Raw genomic sequence first — 25386 nt, 5'->3', positions numbered from 1 at the left:
GAAAGGGGTAGAGTGTACACAAATCAGTTCTGTGATCTAGAACCCAGTAATCGTGTGAATCTCTTATGAGTGTAAGCCCGTTGGCGACCAACCTGAGCATGCCCTACCACATCCAGCAGCACGCAAGCCCCACCGGGCGCGCGACAGCCACGCAGACGGGCGGAGAAACAGCGTGGGCGCCAACCCAGGGCCACGGCCCCCACCCAGCCAGCCCGGGGAGGGAGGGCAGGCGGGGGGATGGAGGGCCATGCGCAGCCCATCCCTCCTCCCGCCGCCCAGCAAAGGAGCCACCGTCCCCCCCCCGGGACCCAGGGTGGTCCCCCGGGCCACCCGCGCGCCCATCAACCGGCCTTCAGGGATGGCAGGAGGGGACGCATCACCAACCCCACGCCTACACCCAGCCCCGCCCGCCCACCCGGGCCACGAGCCACAGCCACAGCCCCCCAACCGGAACGGCACGCCACGGGACCCCCAGCGGCCCACCAAGCCCCAGGCAAGGCAGGGTCCCCCGCCGGTGCAGGCGACACCCCGCTGATACACCGGCGCCCAGCCAGCGACCCGCGATGGAGCGCAGGGCGGATGCCCAGCCAGAGAAGAGAGGGGAAGGCGGAGGCAGGAGAACGCCCAGGAACTGCCACGGGGCGATGCAAGATCGGAGACCCGACCCCCCAACCCACTCCCGCGGCCGGCAGCCGAGGCAGAGAGGAGGCCACACCCCGGGAGCCACGCCATATAGAAAAAGTGTGGGACCCACCTACCACCCTATTACTGTGGCTGCCAGGTTCCCGACTGGCAGCCATCACCCAGCACCGTGATGGGGGTGTGAGGGGAGGGTAGTGCAATGTATGCATTAAAATAGGAGAGCTTGGCTCGGGGCAGTGGGACCGCAGCATGGAGTTTCTGTCCAGCCGCCCGTCCCACCGCCCTTTGCCGGAGCTCTCCTGTGGAGTATGATGTGTGTGGTGCATTTAAAAAAGGTGCAGGGATGGCGGGGCCTGTGGTGAGGAGGCAGCCGTGAGGCCCCCCCCCCCCCCCCCAACAGGTCCCAACCATCCCACAACCTTGGTGTGTGGTGCATTAAAAACAGGGGGGAGTCGGGCTGGGACTGTAAAGCCCCATCCCAACTCTCGCTGGAGAAATGTATGAGCATGTAAGTGCCAGGGTGAAAAATATTTACAGTGCCGAAGTGAGAAGTGCGTGAGTTAAGAGGCAGGCTCCCACGGGCGTGGCCCCGTCCACCAGAACCACCGGCCCCAGGGCGGAAGAAGCGTCAGGGCCCCGATCAATCCCCGCCCCAGACCACCCACGGCGCCTCCGCGACCGCCCACCCCCCTCCCACCCACCGAGCACCCATCCCGCACCCCGAGCAGGCGCCACACCAAGCGCCGGCGACCAGGGGGCGTCCACCCTACCGGCAAGGGACAGCAAGCCTCACCCTAGGCCCCGCGGGCCCCAAGAGGCCCCGCCAACGACCCCTCCGGCCAGGGGGCAGCCGCGGCTGCCGCGGCCCAGGGAGGCGGACAGGGCCGGAAACAGACCAAGGGGAGGGAAGCGCACCCCCCACAACCCACCCCCGGGCCAAGAGGGGCGCGCGGTATGGCACCAGAGGGCACCTCCCCGGCACCCGGTACAGGGAGACGCGGCTCCGGCCGGGCGGACCTGGGAGGGAACCATGGCTGCCGCATACACCCCCCCCCCGGCCCCCACCCCAACTCCACCCCACCCCGGCCGGCCGGGGAAGGGCCGCGGCCCCGGACCGGCACCCGCGCGGACCCCCCACCCGCCCACAACACCAGCGCGCGCCCGACGGGACCCCCCGCACAGCCAGACGCAACCAGACAAGCCCTGGCCGAAAATCCCGGGGGCCAAGACCGGCGGCGGGACGGCCCAGGGCAGGACGCCAACAAACTCCACCTGTAAAGCTGATAGAAGAAGAGGTTTATCAAACACCATTAGATGTATGCCAAGGACCAGTGAAGTGTATTATTTACGCATAGTTCCTTAATTGTTCCATGTCTGATAAGTAATATATAGGGTGTTCCAAAAAAAGTTGCATATGATCCCCAGTAGCTGGAAACCAAATTGTCTATGAGTATCCTTGTAAAATAAGCCCATTGACCGACTAAACTGTGAAGGAAGAAAAAATATTTATTACATGCTGTTGGGAGTGTATAAAACAGTTCGGATTTAAACATGTCCAGTTTCCAGCTGCAGAAGGATGCATACAACTTCCCTGGACACCCCGCATACATCCATTTATGTATACATTTCTATTATTTTTGTGGCATTCCTTCGCAGGTGAGAGAGAATCCTTATTCTATGTTCATCATTCTTGCGACCGTTTCCCACTGTTGTTCGTATTTGTCCATTTTATTTGTCTGTTTGGCAGATATTTTCTCTAATGTTGTATATTCAATGATTAGATTTAGCCATTGGTTAATGCTAATGTTTTGTTTGTTTTTCCAATTCAACAATATTGTTTTTTTGGCTATCGTTAGACTTGCTAGTAGTGAACGGGTTTGATGGATAGAGATATTCACTGTATTCAGATCGCCAAGCAGACAAAGAGTTGGAGACAATGGAATCCTGCAGTTGAATAGGAAAGAGAGTTTCTTCGTTACCTGTGCCCAGAAATCTTGTATTGGTTTACATTGCCAAAGAGCATGAAAGTATGTATCTGAAGTATCTTCGTTGCAGTCTGTACATTTATCGGATTGGGAGAACCCCATTTTGTGCATTTTAGATTGAGTAATATGCCATCTGTGCAGTATTTTGAACTGTATAAGCTGATGGTTCTTATTCTTTGTCATTATAAATGTATTTTTACAGATGTTGGACCAATAGTTATTATCTAATGTTACCGAAAGTTCGTTATTCCATTTTTCGATTGGTAGGCAAGTAGAGTTGTTACATGGGAGGGCTTTATATACTTTTGAAAGTATTTTTTTTTGTTCAGGATGTATATTTATTATTTTATTTACGAAAGGTGGTGGGTCTAACGTACCCGTTAGTGATGGAAATTTGCTTCTGATGGCTGCCCTGATTTTATTGTATTGAAGGAAATTGACCCCTTTGATCTGGAAATCTTGTAATATTTTTTCATATGACATGAATGTATTATCTTTAGATAAACAGTGTCTGACCAAGCCATGATAGCCGTTACTTTACAGTCGTGTACGCAGTAATCTAGTCATAAAAGAAAGATATTCAGCAGGGCAAATAAGTATTTAGTCCACCACTAATTGTGCAAATTCTCCCACTCTAAAATATTAGAGAGGCCTGTAATTGTGGGTAAACCTCAACCATGAGAGACAGAATGTAGGAAAATAAGTATTTGGTCAATACCAATACAATCTCAATACTTTATGTACCCTTTGTTGGCAATAACAGAGGCCAAACGTTTTCTCTAACTCTTCACAAGCTTTTTCACACACTGTTGCTGGTATTTTGGCCCATTCCTCCATGCAGATCTCCTCTAGAGCAGTGATGTTTTGGGGCTGTTGTTGGGCAACACAGACTTTCAACTCCCTCCACAGATTTTCTATGGGGTTGAGATCTGGAAACTGGCTAGGCCACTCCAGGACCTTGAAATGCTTCTTACGAAGCCACTCCTTTGTTGCCCTGGCTGTGTGGTTGGGATCATTGTCATGCTGAAAGACCCAGCCACGTCTCATCTTCAATGCCCTTGCTGATGGAAGGAGATTTTCACTCAAAATCTCTCAATACGTGGCCTCATTCATTCTTTCCTTTACACAGATAGTCGTCCTGGTCCCTTTGCAGAAAAACAGCCCCAAAGTATGATGTTTTCACCCCCATGCTTCACAGTGGTTATGGTGTTCTTCGGTTGCAATTCAGATTTCTTTCTCCTCCAAACATGAGAACTGGGTTTTCTACCAAAAAGTTCTATTTTGGTTTCATCTGACCACAACACATTCTCCCAGTCCTCTTCTGGATCATCCAAATGCTCTCTAGCGAACCACTGACGGGCCTGGACGTGTACTGGCTTCAGCAGAGGGGACACGTCTGGCAGTGCAGGGTTTGAGTCCCTGGCGGCGCATTGTGTTACTGATAGTAGGCTTTGTTACTGTGGTCCCAGCTCTCTAATGGTCATTCTCTAGGTCCCCCTGTGTGGTTCTGGGATTTTTGCTCACCGTTCTTGTTATCATTTTGACGCCACGGGGTGAGCCCCAGATCGAGGGAGATTATCACTGGTCTTTTATGTCTTCCATTTTCTAATAATTGCTCCCACAGTTGATTTCTTTACACCAAGCATTTTACCTATTGCAGATTGAGTCTTCCCAGCCTGGTGCAGGTCTACAATTTTGTCTCTGGTGTCCTTCGACAGTTTTTTGGTCTTGGCCATAGTGGAGTTTGGAGTGTGACTGACTGAAGCTGTGGACAGGTGTCTTTTATACCGATAATGAGTTAAAATAGGTGCCATTAATACAGGTAACGAGTGGAGCCTCGTTAGACCTCATTAGAAGAAGTTAGACCTCTTTGACAGCCAGAAATCTTGCTTGTTTGTAGGTGACCAAATACTTATTTTCCACTCTAATTTGTAAATAAATTCTTTGAAAATCAAACAATATGATTTTCTGTTTTTTTATCCAGATTCTGTCTCTCATGGTTGATGTTTACCCATGGTGACAATTACAGGCCTCTCTAATATTTTCAAGTAGGAGAACTTGCACAATTGGTGGTTGACTAAATACTTATTTGCCCCACTGTATATATAATATATATTTTCTTTTTTCAAAAAACTTATCGGTGCAAAAATAATTCTAGCTACTGTAGTAAGTTCCATTTAATCAAGTAAAAAGAGAAAACCATGTGTGTGACTGTACGTATGTTTTTTTTTATTTTTTTTTTTTACCTCAGTGTGAAAATATTTGATACCGGGCTTTTAAAATCTGATGTATTCACTTCCAAATTGCTACATTATCAAATTAAAATATGCTAGCGTGCCAAGCAACAGCCACATTTCAGACATCCATTCTCTGAGACTTTCAATAAGTTGCCTGATATTTAATCACCAGGCGAGAAATAAGCGGACATCTCTAATTGTCTCCTGGAGTTGCACAGCGTGCAGAAGGGAAGTCGTGAACTCGGCGTGTCAGCTTCGGCTGTGCGCCGCTGAGGTTTGGTGACTGACCTATGTGGGATAGTGTTGCATAGCATGCCAGTGCAATTAATGTATTATCTTACAGTATGAGATGAAAATCTTGGAATGGTTAGTCAAGAATATTGTGTACGCTCACTGGGAGGATTAGTTACCACGGTGATGCGGAGTTCGCTTACACCTACTACACTACCAAAAGAGAGAAAATGCTGTAAAAACAATGAAACAATTATCAAGTTAAATGTGTTAATGTGAGTGAAACTGAGCAGTTGAGAGCAATTAGATATGTACCGATTGCGACAGTGACAAGTAGTAGGCGGTGAGGCAGCCTAAACATGTGGCAGACAACCTATGGGCGTCGCCGGACATATTTCACTGGGGCATGTGCTTTACTATAAATTTTATCGTTAAAAATAAATAAATAAATTCTTTGACGTTTTAAGTTCACATAGCATAATCTACAGAATGTGCCTATTTAATATTGTCATATTACGCTATTCACTCCATATACAGAATTGCACATGACTCCTTAAGTGGCAGGCTCACGTCACTTCACTGTCTGATTGTTCCAGCACAAAGCTTCACGTCCTGAGACCTCCTTCATATGAAATCCTGCCTGCTCTTCTTGACGGCCATGCAACCACGTTTGTCTTCAGTAATCCGGTCTGCCTCTTTTTGCTGTTCTTACAGTTTGCTGTTGATTGCAATAAACGGCCTCCTGGCAAAACTGTCAAGCTTGTTGCCGAATCTGCATTTTGGTTCCAACCCACACCTGGCTAATCATGACAATTTCATGCGGTATTTTATGCTCCTGAATGAAATGGAAAATAATTACAGTACATCTGAAACAAATGATTGCAACAACATATTTGAGAGAAAAAGCATGTTATTTTGCCTCATTCAAATCTTAATATCTGAACATTTAAATATGTAAACTAAAGTGCAATCACATTCGTAAATGAATGGCTTCTGGTTTTTGAAATGTAAATAAACTATTGTGATAAAACAACAAAATTGCAATAAGTGCATTAACCATCAAAGTGAAGTCTAACTGTAACTAGTCTTGAAACAAATCTGAATAAGGAAATACATTGCAATAAAATAATGCAAACTGGTTAAACTTGAGAGTAGCTGAGATCTGTCATGACAGAACATCGCTTCAATGATATCTTGCGCCATCTAGCATCGTGAATGGGTATAATGTCTAGAAGGCGAATATGAGACGACACCCACTTTTTCAGTCTTATTTCAATACAAAAAACACCATCTTATATTCGGGCCAATACGGTAATAGCATGCTAGCAGACTGCAAAAATGTTTTTAGATTTTTTAGTGGGCAGGGCTAAGGCAGCCGAGAAAGGAAGACTAATTGGGATGTAATTTCATTTTTTAGCTTTTTCTGTCACTTGTGGATGGATTTTTGCCCAAAATATGGTCTGCTGCCATTTTAAAGTCACTTGCTGTAGTATTTCATCACACCTTTAAAAGGTCATTGTGAAAAGGGAGCAAATGTAGTCATTCATTTATACCTAATGAAGATGATGTATTGTATTATATTCCACGAAATGTCTTACTGTAATTTATCACACCGTTCTATTTGAAAACCCTACTTTTTTCACCTCACCATATGTTTAACTGCAAGTTAAGTGGGTCATAAATTGTGGCTGCCTAGTGCTGAAATTGTCAGCTGCACAGGTTTGACAATGCAGCCGGCAAAGCTGTTAAACTGCTCTACATTCAAAATGAACTCATAAAAAATGTGCTAAACTTGGCATCTTGGATAATGTTGACTGTTTCCTTGCTAAACAGTGTCCCAACTTCATGAAAACATATCCGGGTGTGAATGCACCACACACTGACACCGCGGCGTCTATACTGTTGTGTCACAAAGACGTGGAAATACAATATGACAGTAATTATATTTTGCATACCTCTGTGGAGTAATCAAATGATCACCAATCTCCTTTGGGTAAATACGAGCGTGGCAAACCAAACAAGGAGAGTTGCGTGATTCTTTGAGCAAATATTGCTTTGGTAAAGAAATTAGCCACAATCGAGTGTTCATAATTGTTTTTTATTTTCTCCCTAAACATATGTAATTGCATCCAGAGTGTGAATGTGTGTGTGTGAGGAACAGCTGCTTCAGTCCCACACTGCTATTGTTGTAAGTGCAAGGTCAAGTGGTTCCTCACTCGTGCCCACATCACTTAATAGGACAGCCGCACACACTGAGCAGCACACATATGGTGTTTGCCTTGGAAGGAAACCAGTTACAAATCTACATTTTATGTCGGATGAGGCATGTAGGAATATTATGGTGTTGGCCTGTTTTGTTGTATCGGAAGAAAGTACAAATAGCAAATACACTTGTTTGGTGGAGACACTACAAATGGTGGATTGGAGACACAGCTTGAAAGGGGATAAAAACCCCATCCCTCCACATATTTAAACAAAAATGAAATCATTCGATCATTAACTGCTGCACTTGCAGACCCTCCTCCTGCAATTATACATTCTTAATTTGTTGGTTGTGTAATTGTTATAAATCTTAATTCTACTGAGAGTTTTGAGTCTCATTTATCGTTTTTTTCCCCTGTTTTTATTTTATCCGTCAGTCTTTTTGTTATTGTTTGGTCTTTTCCCAGGCCATGATTGTAAATGACAAATTGTTGTCAATTGAGTTTACCTGATGAAATTAAGGTTACACTACTGACCAAAAGTATTGGCACCCCTGCAATTTTGTCAGATAATGCTCAATTTCTCCCAGAAAATGATTGCAACTACAAATGCTTTGGTAGTAATATCTTCATTTATTTTGCTTGCAATGAAAAAACACAAAAGAGAATGGGGGGGAAAAAATCATTAGCATTTTACACAACACCCCAAAAATGGGCCAGACAAAGTATTGGCACCCTTTGAAAAATCATGTGATGCTTCTCAAATTTGTGTAATTAACAGCACCTGATGCTTACTTGTGGCACATAACAGGTGGTGGCAATAGCTAAATCACACTTGCAGCCATTTAAAATGGATTAAAGTTGACATAACCTCTGTCCTGTGTCCTTGTGTGTACCAAATTGAGCATGGAGAAATGGAAAGAAGGCCCAAGAAATGTCTGAGGACTTGAGAAGCAAAATTGTGAGGAAGCATGGGCAATCTCAAGGCTACAAGTCCATCTCCAAAGACCTGAATGTTCCTGTTTCCACCGTGCGCAGTGTCATTAATAGGTGTAAAGCCCATGGCTCTGTGCGTAACCTCCCCAGATGTGGACGGAAAAGAAAAATTGACGAGAGATTTCAACGAAAGTCGGTGGACAAAGAACTTCCACGAACATCCAAACACGTTCAAGCTGTCCATCAGTCCGACGGTACAACAGTGTCAACCCGTAATATCCATCGGCGTCTGAATGAAAAGGAACTCTATGGTAGGATACCCAGTAAGGCCCCACTTCTGACCCGGAGACATAAAAAAGCCAGGCTGGAGTTTGCCAAAACTTACGTGAGGAAGCCAAAAATGTTTTGGAAGAATGTTTTCTAGTCAGATGAGACAAAAGTAGAGCTTTTTGGGAAAAGGTCTCAACATAGAGTTTACAGCTAAAAAAAAAAAAAAAAAAAAAAAAAAAAAAAAAAAAAACAAGCCTTCAAAGAAAAGAACACGGTCCTCAGAGTCAAACATGGTGGCGGTTCCCTGATGTTTTGGGGTTGCTTAGCTACCTCTGGGACTGGACTGCTTGACCGTGTGCATGGCATTATGAAGTCTGAAGACTACCAACAAATTTTGTAGGATAATGTAGGGCCCAGTGTGAGAAAGCTGGGTCTCCCTCAGAGGTCATGGGTCCTCCAGCAGGACAATGACCCAAAACACACTTCAAAAAGCACTAGAAAATGCTTTGAGAGGAAGCACTGGAGACTTCTAAAGTGACCAGAAATGAGTCCAGACCTAATCCCATAGAACACCTGTGGAGAGATCTGAAAATGGCAGTTTGGAGAAGACACCCTTCAAAGCTCAGAGACCTCTGGAGCAGTTGGCCAAAGAAGAATGGTCTAAAATTCCAGAAGAGCATTGTAAGAATCTCATTGATGGATACTGGAAGCGGTTATTCGCAGTTATTTTGTCTAAAGGTTATGCTACCAAGTATTAGGCTGAGGGTGCCAATACTTTTGCCTGTCCCATATTTGGAGTCTTGTGTAAAATGATAATGATTTAATTTTTTTGTCTTCATTCTCTTTTGTGTTTTTTCATTGAAAGCAAACTGAGTGACGATATTACTATCATAGCATTTGTAATTGCGCTTCTGGGAGAAATTGAGCATTATCTGACAGAATTGCAGGGGTGCTAAAACATTTTGAGAGCCATTGTCACGATGGGGGGGGGGGGGGGGGGGCACAGCTGGACTCAAATGCATGAGACGAGGGGAGAGATACAGGTTTCAATGAAAAGTTCATTGTCTTGTCCTGTGACACAGGCCTTTGAATGCTCATATTTCAGCACTAGACGTCCAATCCACTTTAACTGGAAGGGGCGAATTGGCCCCTCCCAGTCAAAGTGGACTGGACGTCTAGTGCCATCAATGACAAAAAATGAGTAAAATGAGAGTTCTATAAGGGTTGAAAATAAAACAGAAAATAAAAATAATAATTCATGCATTAGAGGGGTAATGTGTGTCTGACCAACTCACTGTATGCGTTGAATCCTTATGTACACATTATTTTTAAATTGCTCCATGTACAGAGGTAGGTGGTAACATGTAGTGGTACCTCTACATACGAAGGTAATTTGTTCCAGGACCTTGTTTGTAAGTAGAAATGGTCATATTTTGAGCAGGATTTTCCCATAAGAATACTTAATAAATCCATTCATTAGATCCACAGCCTGAAAACCTACACTAAATCCTTAATAAATGCTGTTGGTACTATTGCAAATAAAAATTACACAGAGCAAAACAAATAAATTATGAATAAAATCGGAATAATAATTTTATTATAATTATGTAACGATTCGGGTTATAATGTGGCGAATGTGTTTTGTGTGGTGTACCTGATGAACGCACTGTGTTGCTGACTTGACATAGTGAGGGAGGACTTTTTACTTTCAATTTGTTCAGCTGCGGAGGACAGTAGGCATGTTGTGTTGCACAAGTTCTGAAATCAATTATTAAAAACCTGATGAAGCTGGGTGGAGTTGGTGGTGCGTCCCCTCTTCCCATCCCTGAAACCGATGGATGGATGGATGGATGGATGGACAGTACTTATATAGCGCATTTATCTGCATGTTTACCATGCCCATTACATTGATGGGGGGACGGTTGACCCGGGGAACCACCCTGGATCCCGGGGGATGACGATGGCTCCTTTGCTGGGCTGCGGGACGGGGGATGGGCTGCGCTGGCCCCCCTCCCCCCGGGCTGGCTGGGTGGGGGCCGTGGCCCTGGGTTGGCGCCTGCATGGCGTCGCCGCTCGTTTGCGTGAGTTTGCATGTTCTCCCCGTGCCTGCGTGGGAACTCCGGTTTCCTCCCACATCCCAAAAACATGCATGGTAGGCTGATTGAACACTCTAAATTGTCCGTAGGTATGAGTGTGTGCGTGAATGGTTGTATGTCTCCTTGTGCCCTGCGATTGGTTGGCAACCAGTTCAGGGTGCCCCCTGCCTACTGCCCATAGTTAGCTGAGTTAGGCTCCAGCACCTCCGCGACCCTCGTGAGGAAAAGCGGAATGGAAAATGAATGTGTAATAATAATTGTCACCTTAACCTAAAAAGACTGGCGAACGGAGGTCAGAGGAGGACCATCGAGATCGTAGACATTCTACAGCCGTATTGTCGAGCCAGTTCACGGACGTGAACACCTCGCTCATATTTATCTATCATTTCCTTCTTCGTTTCAATTGTAAACCTCCCCTTTTTCCTTTTTCACCACCTGCAGTAACATTCTTGGAACTAAGAAAATCCGCCATGCGCCCATCTTGCGGGAAAACGAAGAAACTGCGGCGCTGTCATAAATCGTCGTATTTTGAGCATGTCGTCGGATGTAAAAACAAATGGCGAGTCAAATTTTACGTCGGATGTTGAAAAGATCGTTTGTTAAAACGATCGTATGTTAAGGTACCACTCCGTTGCATCTACTTGAGTAACATTTTGATAAAAATGTACTTCTTAGAGTTTCTTTTTACTTTTACTTGAGTAAATTTGTGAAGAACAAACATTACTTTCTACTACTAGTCCTTACATGTTTCCTCTTTCTTCTACATATTCGCTTTATTTCTGCCAAATATGCCGACAGTAGCTGTCTCACTTTCACCAATTAGATGTCGCAACAATAACCACATGACTTCGTTATACCAATCAGAGGTAACAATGTTTTTCACCACTTGCGGGCACTCATGCTCTTTGGACGGGTGATGTTTCAACTGTTGTTCTGGTCTGGAATAGCTGATTTTTGTATTATCTATTTCACTCTGCAAAATGGACGCACGGCGGAATTTCTTGCGAGAGAAATCAACACAGGTTCCAAGAAGGTTAGTGCAGGTGGTGAAAAAAAGGAAAAAGGTGACGCTTACCATTGAAATGAAGATGAAAATGATAGAAACATATGAGCGTGGTGTGCGCATCCATGAACTGGCTCGACAATACGGCCATAGGATGTCTACGAACTCGATGGTTCTCCTCCGACTTCCGTTCACCAGTCCTAATAAGTTGACAATTATAATTGTGGTAACATCGCCCAAAAAATCGCCAGCTTCGTAAGCTTTTTAATCATTTATCGTATTGGCCCGAATATAAGACGGCCCTGATTATAAGACGACCCCCTCTTTTTCAAGACTGAAGTTTGAAAAAAGACTTTTTGAACACCAAATTATTTACTATACAGAAAATAATTACAGTACACCTGAAACGAATGATAACAATGTATTTGAGAGAAAAAGCATGTTATTTTGCCTCATTCAAATCCTAATATCTGAACATTTAAATATGTAAAGTGCAATCACATTTGTAAATGAATGGCTTCTGTTTTTTTTTAAATGTAAATAACCCATTCTCTTGTGATAAAACAACAAAACTGCAATAACGGCATTAACCATCAAAGTGAAGTCTAACTGTAACTGTAGTCTTGAAACAAATCAGAATAAAGAAAAACATTGCAATAAAATAATGCAAACTGGTTAAACTTGAGAGTAGCTGAGATCTGTCATGACAGAACATCGCTTCAATGATATCTGGCGCCATCTAGCGTCATGAATAGGTATAACGTCTAGACCGCGAATATAAGACGACCCCCACTTTTTCAGTCTAATTTCAATGCAAAAAACACCGCGTTATATTCGGGCCAATACTGTATTTTAGAACTTGTGCAACACAACACACCTACTGTCCACCGCAGTTGACGGCAACAACAACAGATCATTAAAAGAGAAAATAAAATCTCTACCGCACCTTTGTCACTCTGTCACGTCAGCAACGCGGTACGTTCCGGTACAGCACGCAAAATACAGCCCCCACATTAGAACATGATGCATTATATTATAACAGGAATTTTTATTATTATAATATTATTATATCTCATTTTTATTATTTTATTAAGTTATTTGTTTTACTATGTGTAACTGGCATTTGTAATAGTACCAGTAGGATTTCTTATGGATGTAGTGTAGGTTTTCGGGCTGTGGAACGAATTAATGGAACTGTAATGCATTCTTATGGGAAAATCCTGCTCGACATAAGACCATTTCGACTTACGAACATGGTCCTGAAAGGAATTAAACTTCGTATGTAGAGGTGCCATTGTATACCTTTTTTTTTTAAATTTATTTTTTTAAATCAGACGTTGTAAGCTCTTACTTACAATGTTACTCATTAATTAAGAATTATTTTTAATGAATACTTTTTTTTACTTGTACTTGACTGTATTTTTGGGTGACTATTTTACTTTTACTTGAATAATATTATTCAGACGTAACGCTACTCTTACTTGAGTAAAATTTTGGGCTACTCTACCCACATTTTCCCATGTGGCATTTCTATTTTGCATTGAGCCCTACACATTCTTTTGTGTAGTTTGAGAAGTTTTCTAAAGAATAGTTTTTTTCTGATTTAGTTTGAGAGATAAGCACCCAAAAACAGTTAAACTGCCTTTATCTTATTGATTTTGTTTTCAGGGCAGAAGTTTCATCCATGCCAAAATGAGATTGTCTGCTGTGAAACATAAAAACGCAAGAGCAAGAGGTTGCATCAAAATGGCAGCCAGTTGGTAAACGCGACGAAAACTTTTGTAGTGTACTTAAAGAATAATGATTTATGATTGTGAAAAATGATTTATGCCCCTACTCCTTTTGGATTACTCCATATGCAGTGAAGTTGCTCCAGACAAATCTTACAATGTCCTTAGGGACTTACTATTGGGGAAAAAAAAGGAAAAACTGTGTGGGTGTTCCTGCTGGATGCTGCGGACTCTCGTTAGACAGTTGTTTGACGTGGAGCCTCCCTTTTACTATATTTATGTGTCGACTTGATTTGTTATTTTTATGGCAAACATAAGGAGATTATTGGCGGCAGACTAATCAAAGTGACGGTGGTGACACACGCTGGAGAGCACCCAATGTACACTAAAGGAACCGCAAACTGGAGGCTGCGGTGAGCGTTGTGACATGATGTAGCCTATAAAAGCCAACAATCCCTCCACAATTCTTTGTTCCTGATGGGCTTTCAATTAATTACTCATCGAGATGCGGTGGAGACATGTCATTGAAAGAAATGTTGTTGGTTTTATTCTTTTTTTTTCATTTGGTTCACTCATTTCTCTCCAGCAGGGCCGAGAACCAAAAGTGGTATTTGCCATGTGGCAAAAAGGATTTTGCCATGTGGCATTTTTTTTACCATGTGGCAAAATGGGATTTTGCCATGTGGCATTTTCTTTTTCCACGTGGCATTTTTTTTTTTTTTTTTTTTTTTTTTGCCATGTGGCAAAATGGATTTTGCCATGCGAAAAAATTGATTTTGCCATGTGACAAAATGGATTTTGCCATGTGGCATTTTATTTTTTTGCCATGTGGCAAAATGGATTTTGCCATGCGAAAAAAATGGATTTTGCCATGTGACAAAATGGATTTTGCCATGTGGCATTTTTTTTGCCATGTAGCATATTTTTGCCATATGGCAAAATTGATTTTTGACATGTGGCAAAATCCATTTTGTCACATGGCAAAATCAATTTTGCCATATGGCAAAAAAACTGCCACACAGCAAAAAAAAAAAAAATGGCACATGTCAAAATCCATTTTGCCACATGGCAAAAAAATGCCACTTGGCAAAAGATAATGCCACATGGCAAAATAAAAAAAAAATGCCACACGGCAAAATCCCATTTTGCCACATGGTAAAAAAATACCACATGGAAAAATCCATTTTGCCACATGGCAAATACCACTTTTGGTTCTCGGCCCTGCTGGAGAGAAATGAATGAGCCAAATGAAAAAAAAAAAAAAAAAGAATAAAACCAACAACATTTCTTTCAATGACATGACTCCACTGCATCTCGATGAGTATTTTTTGGTATGTGGCTAAATGGATTTTGGTTTGTGGCATTTTTTGGGGGGTGTACATGGCATTTTTGGGGTATTTGGCCACATGGCAAGACCAATTTTGCCACATAGCAAAAAAATGCCACATGGCAAATACCATTTTTGGTTTTCACTGTCTCTCTTCATTTGGTTCTCAAGAAAGTGTATTTTACAGGCTGCTGTAGCAAATAGAGAGTAGCAAATTATTTTCTCAAGTGTGAGTAGTGTTCATTGAAAATAATATTACTTAGGTAAAAATAGTCAGACAAAAAAATACTCAAGTACAAGTTAAAATGTATTCGATGAAAAGAATACTCAAGTAATGAGTAACATTGAGTAATTGCTTACAACTTCAAATTTTAATCTTAATAATGGTATATGATTTTCTCAGCATAACATTGCCTACATTAGGGTGGGAACGTCTTGGTACCTTACGATACGATTTGAGATGCAAGGCTCACGATAACGATGATCTCACACAATATAACAATTATCGATACATGGGTCAGGAAGTCATTCCAGGATATTCTACAAAACAACTAATCAACTGAAAAATAATGTATTTTCATCCTTCTGCTGTGAAATTGAATGAGTTCATCACCAGTAGATGTCAAATGTATTTGAACTAGAAGGGTGACAGCGAATGAACAAATAGATTGGACATCTCTGGCCATCAGTGGCAGACAATCCCAGGCAATTATTATTATTTTTTTTTAACCTGTCCTGTTCAGCTGCATGACACTGTGAATGGGAATCTGAGTGTCCTATTGGTCTGAACAGTTTTAATGTATCTAGGGCTGCAGCTATTTAATATTTTCGTAGTCGATTAATCAATGGACAAGTTAGTTGAAATAATCGAGTAATCGGATAAGGAACATGAAAATTAAAATATCTGAGCTGACCCTCAAACAGTATAATTTTTTTTTTTTTTTTTTTAATGAGGATCTCTGTACAGTAAAGGAACAATTGGCTAACTTACATAGAAAAAGTCTACTAGCTTAAATACTATAAAATGCTTAAGTTTTTTTTTTTTTAACAATGCTCTGAACAAATGGTTCAAACACATATTCCCACAAAAAACAGCTAAATATACCTATAAACTAAATTATGATCGCATTAAAAAACATTAGCTTGAACAAACGCTTATGTTGGTCTTAACAGGGAGCAGTTGGATTCAGCCATGTGAAAACAAGCAAACCAGAGGGCAGTGTATCGACCATTATCAATAAAACTAAATGCAAACACTTTCAAAATAAACATTACAACGCAACTTTAATTAAACGAATACTCAAAGCAACAACATTTATTTCGAATATTTTTTTTCTAATCGAATACTCGAGTTAATCGATTAATCGTTGCAGCACTAAATGTATCACATGAGAGTGTGAAATAGTCCCATTGGGATTATTCATTGTGTTTTGTTTATTAGGATAATGCAGCGAGCAGGAAGGGCTTATGGGGGGACAGAAAGTAAAATAGAAAAGGAGAGCGAGACAGAAGAGAAGAACAAACAACAACAAGAAATACTTTCAATGCCTACACTAACTATGAATATATTAGTGCTATCGTTACCTATTTTATATCAGGTTGACACCATGTGGGGGGCCTGATGACCGAGGAGAAAAACAATGAGTGGAGAATCAGAAAGAGATGTGATTTGGTGGGGGTGGAGCGTACACAAATTAGGAATATGAGGTGTAGAACCCAATATTATGTGAATCGCTTGTAAATGTGGATATGTTGACATCCTATTCTATGCAGCCTGATCGCTAATCCTGGCACCCATAGTTTCTGTACTTTAGTGTGTCTAATTGCACCCAATCATGCGTGAGTCCCATCAGACATGTGAGTCTTGCAGGCAAGTGGAAAGGCTGCGCGGGGGCCACGGCGCCTCCCCAGCCAAATGGGGTCTCTCCTCTCGCAGCCCCAGCAAGGGGGCTGCCATAATCCCCCGGGACCCAGGGTGGTCCCGCGGACCATCCATGCCCCCATTAACTGGCCTTCAGGGAAGGGATGAGGGGTCACTACCCCACGCCTGCCCCACCACCCATCGCCTCAACCCTGCGGCTCACTAGGCGCAGGGCAGGACAGGGTCCCCACCCGGAGTGGGCGACACTCCACCTACCCCCACGGCACTCAGCCAGAAACCGGTGTCCCGCCGGCACGGGCCGTTGGAGCTGTGCCAGCTCCGATCCGGCGGTTTGGCTGGCGCGATTGCGGCAGTCTGGCTAGAAGGTCAGATTCCTTCAATGCCAAATGAAATGAATGAACAGGCCATCATCGACATAAAAGTTTCGACTGCAAGCTTGTGTGTGGTCATGTGATTGTATTGTTACATGGGATTGGTATAATGGAGTTATGTGATTATTGTTGAAACGTCTCAATGGTAAAACTAGCAGGGCCACTGTGGCCCTCTTTGACAAGAATAATGTAAAATCGAGAGGAGAAATGTAAAGATTCCAGAGTAGCCTAAATTAGCAGAGAAAGACTAATGCTTCTTTTCACGAATCTACTCAAGTATAAGTAAAAAGTATGGCTTTGTAAAACTACTCTTAGAAGTACATTTTTCTCAAATAAATGTAATGCGTTCCCACCCACTTCTGCACTTAGGTTTCTTTGAGTGAACAGTGGCTATCGAGTTTTCTCAGAGCAAAAAATTACTTGACGTTTGCACCATTTGATGTTTGAAAGCGACTGTTCCGGGTGGGGTTTGATACATAAGTAAAAAAAAAGTTTATGTCCAGCTCAGTTTGGGGATGTTTATTCATATTTGTGCATCCTGTCCATCCACTACGTGCATGCCCACCACACGGCTGCCGCAGCCTTGCTGTCTGCTGGCCAGTGTTTACTTAAATATGTATGTGTGTGTGTGTGTGTGTGGAGTGAGTGTGATGCAGAGCACCTGCCCACCCCGTCCAGTCATGCTGCTGTGTGACGGCTACCGAGCTGGAAGCCTCCAGATGATATCATCAAACGCTGACAAGGCAGACAGGTCAAGGCGCCTGTGGTTGTTGCTGGAAAAGGCAACTCCCCAAAATGCTTGCTTGCGTGTGCGTGCATGTGTGTTTCAATAGCACAACTCACACAAACATTTTGGTTCCTGTCATTTTTTTTAATCAAACAGGAATGCGGCAGATTTTTCTCCACAGGACATAATAGGAGGGGCTTAACACACAGGTTGCTTTATCTTTAGATATGAATTTAATTATTACAGAGGGTCGTTCATTTGCAATGGTCTCAGCATTGACATTGTGAGTTGACAAACGGCGCAAGAATACTTTACATGGTGATGCAACACAAGACAGTATGTTCAGTCTTGGTTGTTCCGTTTTTTTTTTTTTTTTTTTTTTTTGTTCTGGATTCATTCAATTCTACCAGTTAAACAAGACTAAGATGCATATTCAATAAACAATTATATATTTTACATTTGTGTGTCTGTTCTTTCAGGCGTACAGTGGATTTGACATTTATTTTAATTTCTTTGAGTTGGCAGGAAAACACGCAAGTTTTCTTAATGTTTAAATAGTGTACATGTTTTTAAGATCATTATAAATGGATTTACACAACGAAATAGCGCTGGGAAAGTTTGTTAAATATCTGGCCCCAAAGTTCCCACCGCCTTACAAATTGTGCAACCCAAACCCAAATTTCCAATAAGAAGCCAGGGGTAGTAAGTCTGCTTCACCTTGAACTGAGCTGCTGTCCAAACCCCATCGCTGGAGGATGTCCCATTTTCTTCTCCGCTCAGTGAACTCTCTGATGTCGCGGTTTCCGCCTTTCGCTCCGGTTGTTTGACCGGGCTAGCTGATGCCAGGGTACAGGCATGTTGTTCCGGTGTTCTGACAAATTTTGCAACCCATCAAAAATTTCTACCTTGCGGTTTTGCGCATGCGCGTAACGTTAAAAATGGCCGCGAATGCGGCGATTCCAAAGTAAACACTACAAACTATATTTAAAGAAAGGAATATTTACTTAAGTTTGATCATGTAAAGACATGTACAAAGGTTCTCAGACACATCCTACCATGTTAGCTGCACACAGCAACTGCACCCCGCGCTCTCACTGTTAACCAGTGTTGTTAATAACGGCGTTACAATATAACGGCGTTACTAACGGCATTATTTTTTTCAGTAGTTGGTAATCTAATTAATTACTTTTCTCATCTTGGCAACGCCGTTACCGTTACTGAGGACGGAAAGGCATGCGTTACTATGCGTTATTATATTGGTCGAAAAGTCTGAGGGAGACGGACTCACCGAGACGACAGAGCAGAGCAGGAGTGGGGAGGAGGCAAGAAAGTTGTGACGCCGAGCAAACGCGATGCTAGGTACCTCCAATAATACATGTTGTAGCCGATAGCCTACAAACTACGCCCGCATGTTATGGAAGATATGGTAGACATGGTAGATATCACATATACTGTATATAGATATAACTAGATGCAAAATGACAGACACGGCACTAGATGCGTTTGTAAACAGCCGCCATCTTAAAGCAGTAGACTTTTTAGGACGGCTCTGTTGTAGAGAACCTTCCTAGCGAACCTGAGTAACTTTTTTATCTAAAATACTTCTAAATCGGCAAAATCTTGACTTGAATCTATCTTTAAATGATGAAACAGTTTTAAAACTTTCATATGTCAAATGTAGAGAGAAGGGAACTAATGCAATAATGGGAGCAATTTTAACAACTTTTAACAGTTGATTCAAAAAAAAAAAAAAGTAATTATCAACAATTACTTTGCCAAGTAACTAATTGCTCTTACATTCAGGTAATTGAGTTACTAACGCAATTACTTTTTGGGAGAAGTAATTTGTAACTATAATTAATTACTTTTTTTCAGTAAGATTAACAACACTGCTGTTAACGACTTCGCCGTGTCGTTGAGTATTAATTTACGCCATTTTCGTGTTGCCCATGTATGTTTCTGATGTATCTACTTTAGTTAACACCTTTGGATAACATTGAAAGTCCAACTGAATGTAAAAGAGGGCTTTTTCAGTGCCACAAAAGATTTGGGAGCAAAATTTTATAAGGGAGCAAATTTTGACAGAACACCGGCTGTTGGTGGCCCACCTGGCTGACTGCTGGTGCTATAGCTGGTCCCGAATCTGGGTGGCGCTGAACCTGACTTGCTGCTGCCACGGTAGTAGCCTCCTGCTTGGCTGGCGGTCCGTGAACCTGGCTACCTGCTGCGGCGCTAGCCTCCTGCTGCACCTGCTTCTCGTCTTTTGCCCGGACAAGTCTGACTTTCACATAGAATCCTCGTCGTCCGGGCGGGTTTTATAAATTCATAAAAATGTCCGGTTTTTATGATTTTTCACCGGACCAATTTGAAGAGAATCCCTCTGGCCGCTGGGTGGCAGCGCCTGCCTGCGATGACATGGCTCCTAGTAGTAGGGAGGGAAGGAGTATTTCTTCTTGTTTTTGTTAGCAGTTTACCCCTATCATGAAGCATTACCGCCATCCTACTGGGTTGACGATTTGGCCACAGTGCATGCCCAGTTGTTAAGTTTTTAACGATAAATACGTATATAATGGCAACTGTTGACTTCTTTTTTTTTTTTTTTTTTTTTAAACCTGTCCTGTTCAGCTGTTTGACACAGATAATGGAAGTCTAAGTGCCCGGGTTGTCTGAACAGTTTTAATGTTTCACATTGAGAATCTGATATACTCCCATTGTGATCATTCAAAATACCTTTTTATTATGACAAAGCAGCGAACAGGAAGGGATTATGGGGGGACAGAAGAAAAGCAACACAAGAGAAGAAAGAAAAGAAACACATACACAAACAACAACAAGAAATACATAGAACATCTAGACTAATTATTAATATGCTGGTGCCATCGTCAGTGAGATGTATTTCCGGTTTACACCATGTGGGGGCCTATTGGCCAGTGAAAGAGGGGGACAGGGCTGTCTATAAGCTAAGTGATTGAAAGAGGTAGAGTGTACACAAATCAGTTCTGTGATCTAGAACCCAGTAATCATGTGAATCTCTTATGAATGTAAGCCCGTTGGCGACCAACCCTACGCCGCCCCATCGCCAATCCCGGCACCAAGACCCCCAACCCGAGCATGCACTACCGCATCCCGCGGCACGCGAGCCCCACCGGACGCGCGACAGCCACGCAGACGGGCGGAGAAGCCGCGCGGGAGCCAACCCAGGGCCACGGCCCCCACCCAGCCAGCCCGGGGAGGGAGGGCCAGCGGGAGGTCGCGGGGTCCAGCGCAGCCCATCCCTCCTCCCGCAGCCCAGCAAGGGAGCCATCGCCCCCCCCCCCCCTGGATCCAGGGTGGTCCCCCGGGCCACCCGCGCCCCATCAACCGGCCTTCAGGGATGGCAGGAGGGGATGCACCAACAACCCCACGTCTATCCCCACCCCCGCCCGCCCACCCGGGCCACAAGCCACAGCCGCAGCCCCCCAACCGGCACGGCACGCCACGGGAACCCCAGCGGCCCACTAAGCCCAAGGCAGGGCAGGGCCCCCCGCCGGTGCAGGCAACACCCCGCTGATACACCGGCGCCCAGCCAGCGACCCCCGACGGAGCGCAGGGCGGATGCCCAGTCAGAGAAGAAGGGAAGGCGGAGGCAGGAGAACGCCGAGGAACTGCCACGGGGCGATGCAAGATCATAGCCCCGACCCCCCCACCCCACTCCTGCGGCCGACAGCCCAGGCAGAGGGGAGGCCACACCCCAGGAGCCACGCCATGAGGAAAAAGTGTGGGACCCACGTACCACCCTATTACTGTGGCTGTGGCAAATGTTGACTTCTGTTGGAGCTTTGACTGTAAAATCCCGTTTGGTGTCGCATCGTTGCGCTGCCGATGATTGTAAAGTTTTATAGCAAAGTTTGATTTTTTTTTTTTTTTAAACTGCATTTTTCCATCCAGACTGAGGGGGCACACTTTAAATATATTAAAGTGACATAGGCATCTTTGAGTGTACTTGGAGTAAAATTCAAGTATGTTGAGGCCGGGCTGAGTGTCCTCTTTTTTGGAAATCAAAACATGGTCACCGTACTCAGCGTTAGCATAATCGCTGCAACTGCCCTGTTCGCCGGTTGTTGCTTTTTTGACTCGTTTTGAATCTTCCTTTTTTTGGGGAAAAAAAACTGTAAATTCAATTGTCTTTTTTGGCATGTTGAAATAATGTTTAATAATGTTTAATCCTGGCAGCTTGCTCCCTAGATGCCGCCAAAGTTTTTTTTTTTTTTTTTAATGTCAGGGAGGGGCGTGATTTGTCATCAACAAATCTCCGACTCTTTCAAATGACGTTATTTTTTTTTTTGTTGTTGTTGTTTTTGTTTTATTAACAACATACAATTCTTGGGATTTTTTCTGTAAATTAATTTATGCATATTATTATTTTATTTTGTACATTTTTTAAAAACGTTTTTACATTATTGTTATGTTCTAAACACGAGAGGTAAAGGATCTCGCCAAATAAGTCCCGGAAGTAACTCATTTTCATGGCGCGGGATTCAAAAATTGAATATATAAAACGATCGTTTCCACACACATCCAAGCGGTCCATTTCATTCAGGATCATAAAACACTGCTTGAAATATGAAATAAACATGCTTTTTGGTGACATAAGCACTTCAAAATATGTCAAAGCTTATAATAATAAGCAGTTTAGTGGTTTGTTTGGCAACATGCTTGAAGAACAAGGCAAAACAGGAAGAACCCACATTGGAGCCTCATCCCTACCGTCCTAAAATATTATACCTGCTGTTGCAGCGTATAACTTATTTTCATTTCATTTCACCCTCAAGCTTGCTTGTGTTGGTCTGCCTCGACCACAGAGGACAGGTTAGCGAGGGTATGTTCTTTTTCCGTTTGTCGATTTTAGAGGATATTATGGCCTATTTCCACCTGCAAACCCGAGTGTTCCTCCGTTGACAGAATTTATGTAATTACCGATGTCTACCCTTCACTTACCACCTCATATCCCGGAACACAACATTTGCTGTGGCTAAATGAAAAGAAAGAACTCAAATTTCACTGTAGGCATTAGATGATGTTGAATAGACAAAATATCCCCTGTCCTCGATGTCATGCGTGCCACATCATAATCAAATCAGTATTCTGTTCAAATGACTTACGCCATGGCCGCCCAAACATAATAACCCAGGATGCATTGCTGGATCCACATTTCAGCAAGTAGTGCCTCGGAGAAAGTGTTTTGATTCACTAACATTCCTATTTCAGGAACTTCAAATGTTAGGTAAAGAAACATTAGGAGAAGAGAGCTGAATGGAAAGCTGTGTGCGTGCATATGCGTGCATGCATGTAGATTGCAGGAGGTTCCATCCAAAGTGTGTACCTGTGTAATTTGGACATACACCTCTAAGCACACCTAAGTGTATCTAGCCAAATGTTTTTATACGGCTCTGTGACGGGCGGGAGGCTCCATCTAACAAAGGCGACTATTTCGATGGCGCTGGTCAAGTGAAGGAGTGCTGGACTTATAATGACATCAAAAACAAACAGTGGTGAATGGGCACATGGTCCCTCTGTAACCACAAGGCCCTTAACGGGAAGAGTCTGTCCAGCAGAGCGCTGCACAGCTCCGGCACTACAGGAAGACCCCGGCGCCAAGGAGTTAAAGTACTCCTACTGTGTGAGGGTGTGTAGTGTGTGCAGTGTGTGACACAAAATCTGCTGCGCACACAGCCCCACGCCCGCTCTCAAATATATGTATATGAAATGGACACTCAGCAAACTGACTAGAAAAAAAAAAAAAAAAGAATACAAGTCCATTTGAGCAGCCATTTGTGCTCATATACAAATACAAACTTTCAGAGGGAACGTCCCAATCTCGCACCAGCAACAATATTATCCTGCCATTCACTGTCACGCTGTGATTGATGAAGCCGAGGGCAGACCAGGCTACGGTGGCTCACACACTGCGTTAGATCCCTGCGATGTGGACCCTATGTAGCATAACGATGCGAGAAAAATCAGCATATTAAACTACAAGTTTGTGGCCAAAGAACATGAAAAAGACCCCATATGGTGCGTTAAGTTCCACCCCGGTGAAATCTTTGTGTTTGAGTAAAACAAAAGGTTATTTGGCCACTAGGTTTTCGAATGGGCCTGCAGCTCATGGGAGTGTTGAGGAATGAGCATGTAAATTTATGAGATTTGACATGTGGATAAACATAGACACATTACACACAACATTAAGTGCACCTGCACAAGTAAAGATGATAGCTTCACAAAGACAATATTGCTCAATTTTGTTTGACAGTGTCGTGTAGATTTTCATTTAGTTTGCAGGAAAATTTTTCCATGTATTGTTGTCTTTCACGATAAGAAGAAAATACAAATAACTCTAGAAATTTCTATGCTTACATACATGCAGTAATTTTTTGGACTATCAGCCGCTACTTTTTCCCTCATTTTGAATCTTGTGGCTTATAGTCCACTGCAGGTGTGTTGATTTGTTTGGGCTAATCGTATAAAAATAATTAGTAGGGCTGTCAAATTTATCGCGTTAACGGGCGGTAATTATTTTTTTTCATTTATCACGCTAAAATATTTGACGCAATTAACGCATGCACGGAATGACCCGTTCATGCGTTGCCTCAAACAGTTTATAATGATGTCATTTTAGCACTTTGAAAGCAAAGAGGCAGAGAAGTGCGAGTGGACAATGGCGTTCATTGGACCCCGCCCTTTATTGGCTTAAGCTTTGGCAGCCACTCCTAACAGTCATGGTTGCCCAACTTCCCATCATGCATTTGTGCGGGGCAAGAAACAATCTTTTTCTTAACACGCTTAATTGAAAACAACACAGAACATATTGTATACCATTTGCAGCCACTACTGACAGTCATGGTTGCCCAACTTCCCACCATGCATTTGGGCGGAACAGTTAAGTCGCTACAATATCATTTAGTGAAAGCACAACAAAAATAATATTCCTATCGCTCAAAGAAAAAGAAAAGCGCTCAGTGCCAAGATAACTGGCATTCCCAATCAAAATAGCCATGCAAAATACACATAAAACTTACTCAGACTTTGCCTTGGCTAGAACTCTAATTAATTTAAAACTCGTCATTGACACCTTGTAGTGTATTTCAATGACTACCTTACGTAGTTAAAGACACTGTGGAAGAATGGCAGGGACCCTGATGTGACGTGGCGAGCTATTAGTTTATATTTTGATTGAACATTTTACAGATTTTATTACAATGAAAACATTAAGAGGGGTTTTAATATAAAATTACTATAACTTGTACTCAGATTTATCTTTTAAGAACTACAAGTCTTTCTATCCGTGGATCCTTTTAACAGAAAGAATGTTAATAATGTTAATGCCATCTTGTGGATTTATTGTTATAATAAACAAATACAGTACTTATGTACAGTATGTTGAATGTTTATGTCCGTCTTGTGTCTTATCTTTCCATTCCAACAATAATTTAAAGAAAAATATGGCATATTTTAGGGATGGTTTGAATAGCAATTCATTACGATTAATTAACTTTTAAGCAGCGATTAACCCGATTAAAAATTTTAATCGTTTTACAGCCCTAATAATTAGATATAATTAGATCAAATAGTAACAGTGAGGAAAATAAGTATTTGAACACACTGCATTTTTGCAAGTTCTCACATTTAGAAATGATGGGTGGGTTTGAAATTTTCAATGTACAACCCCTAGCAAAAAGTATGAAATCACCAGTATCGGACAAGCACTCACT

The sequence above is a fragment of the Corythoichthys intestinalis genome, chromosome 21 (assembly GCF_030265065.1).
Source record: "Corythoichthys intestinalis isolate RoL2023-P3 chromosome 21, ASM3026506v1, whole genome shotgun sequence".
Lineage (NCBI taxonomy): Eukaryota > Metazoa > Chordata > Actinopteri > Syngnathiformes > Syngnathidae > Corythoichthys > Corythoichthys intestinalis.
This window is presented reverse-complemented; position numbering follows the sequence as displayed.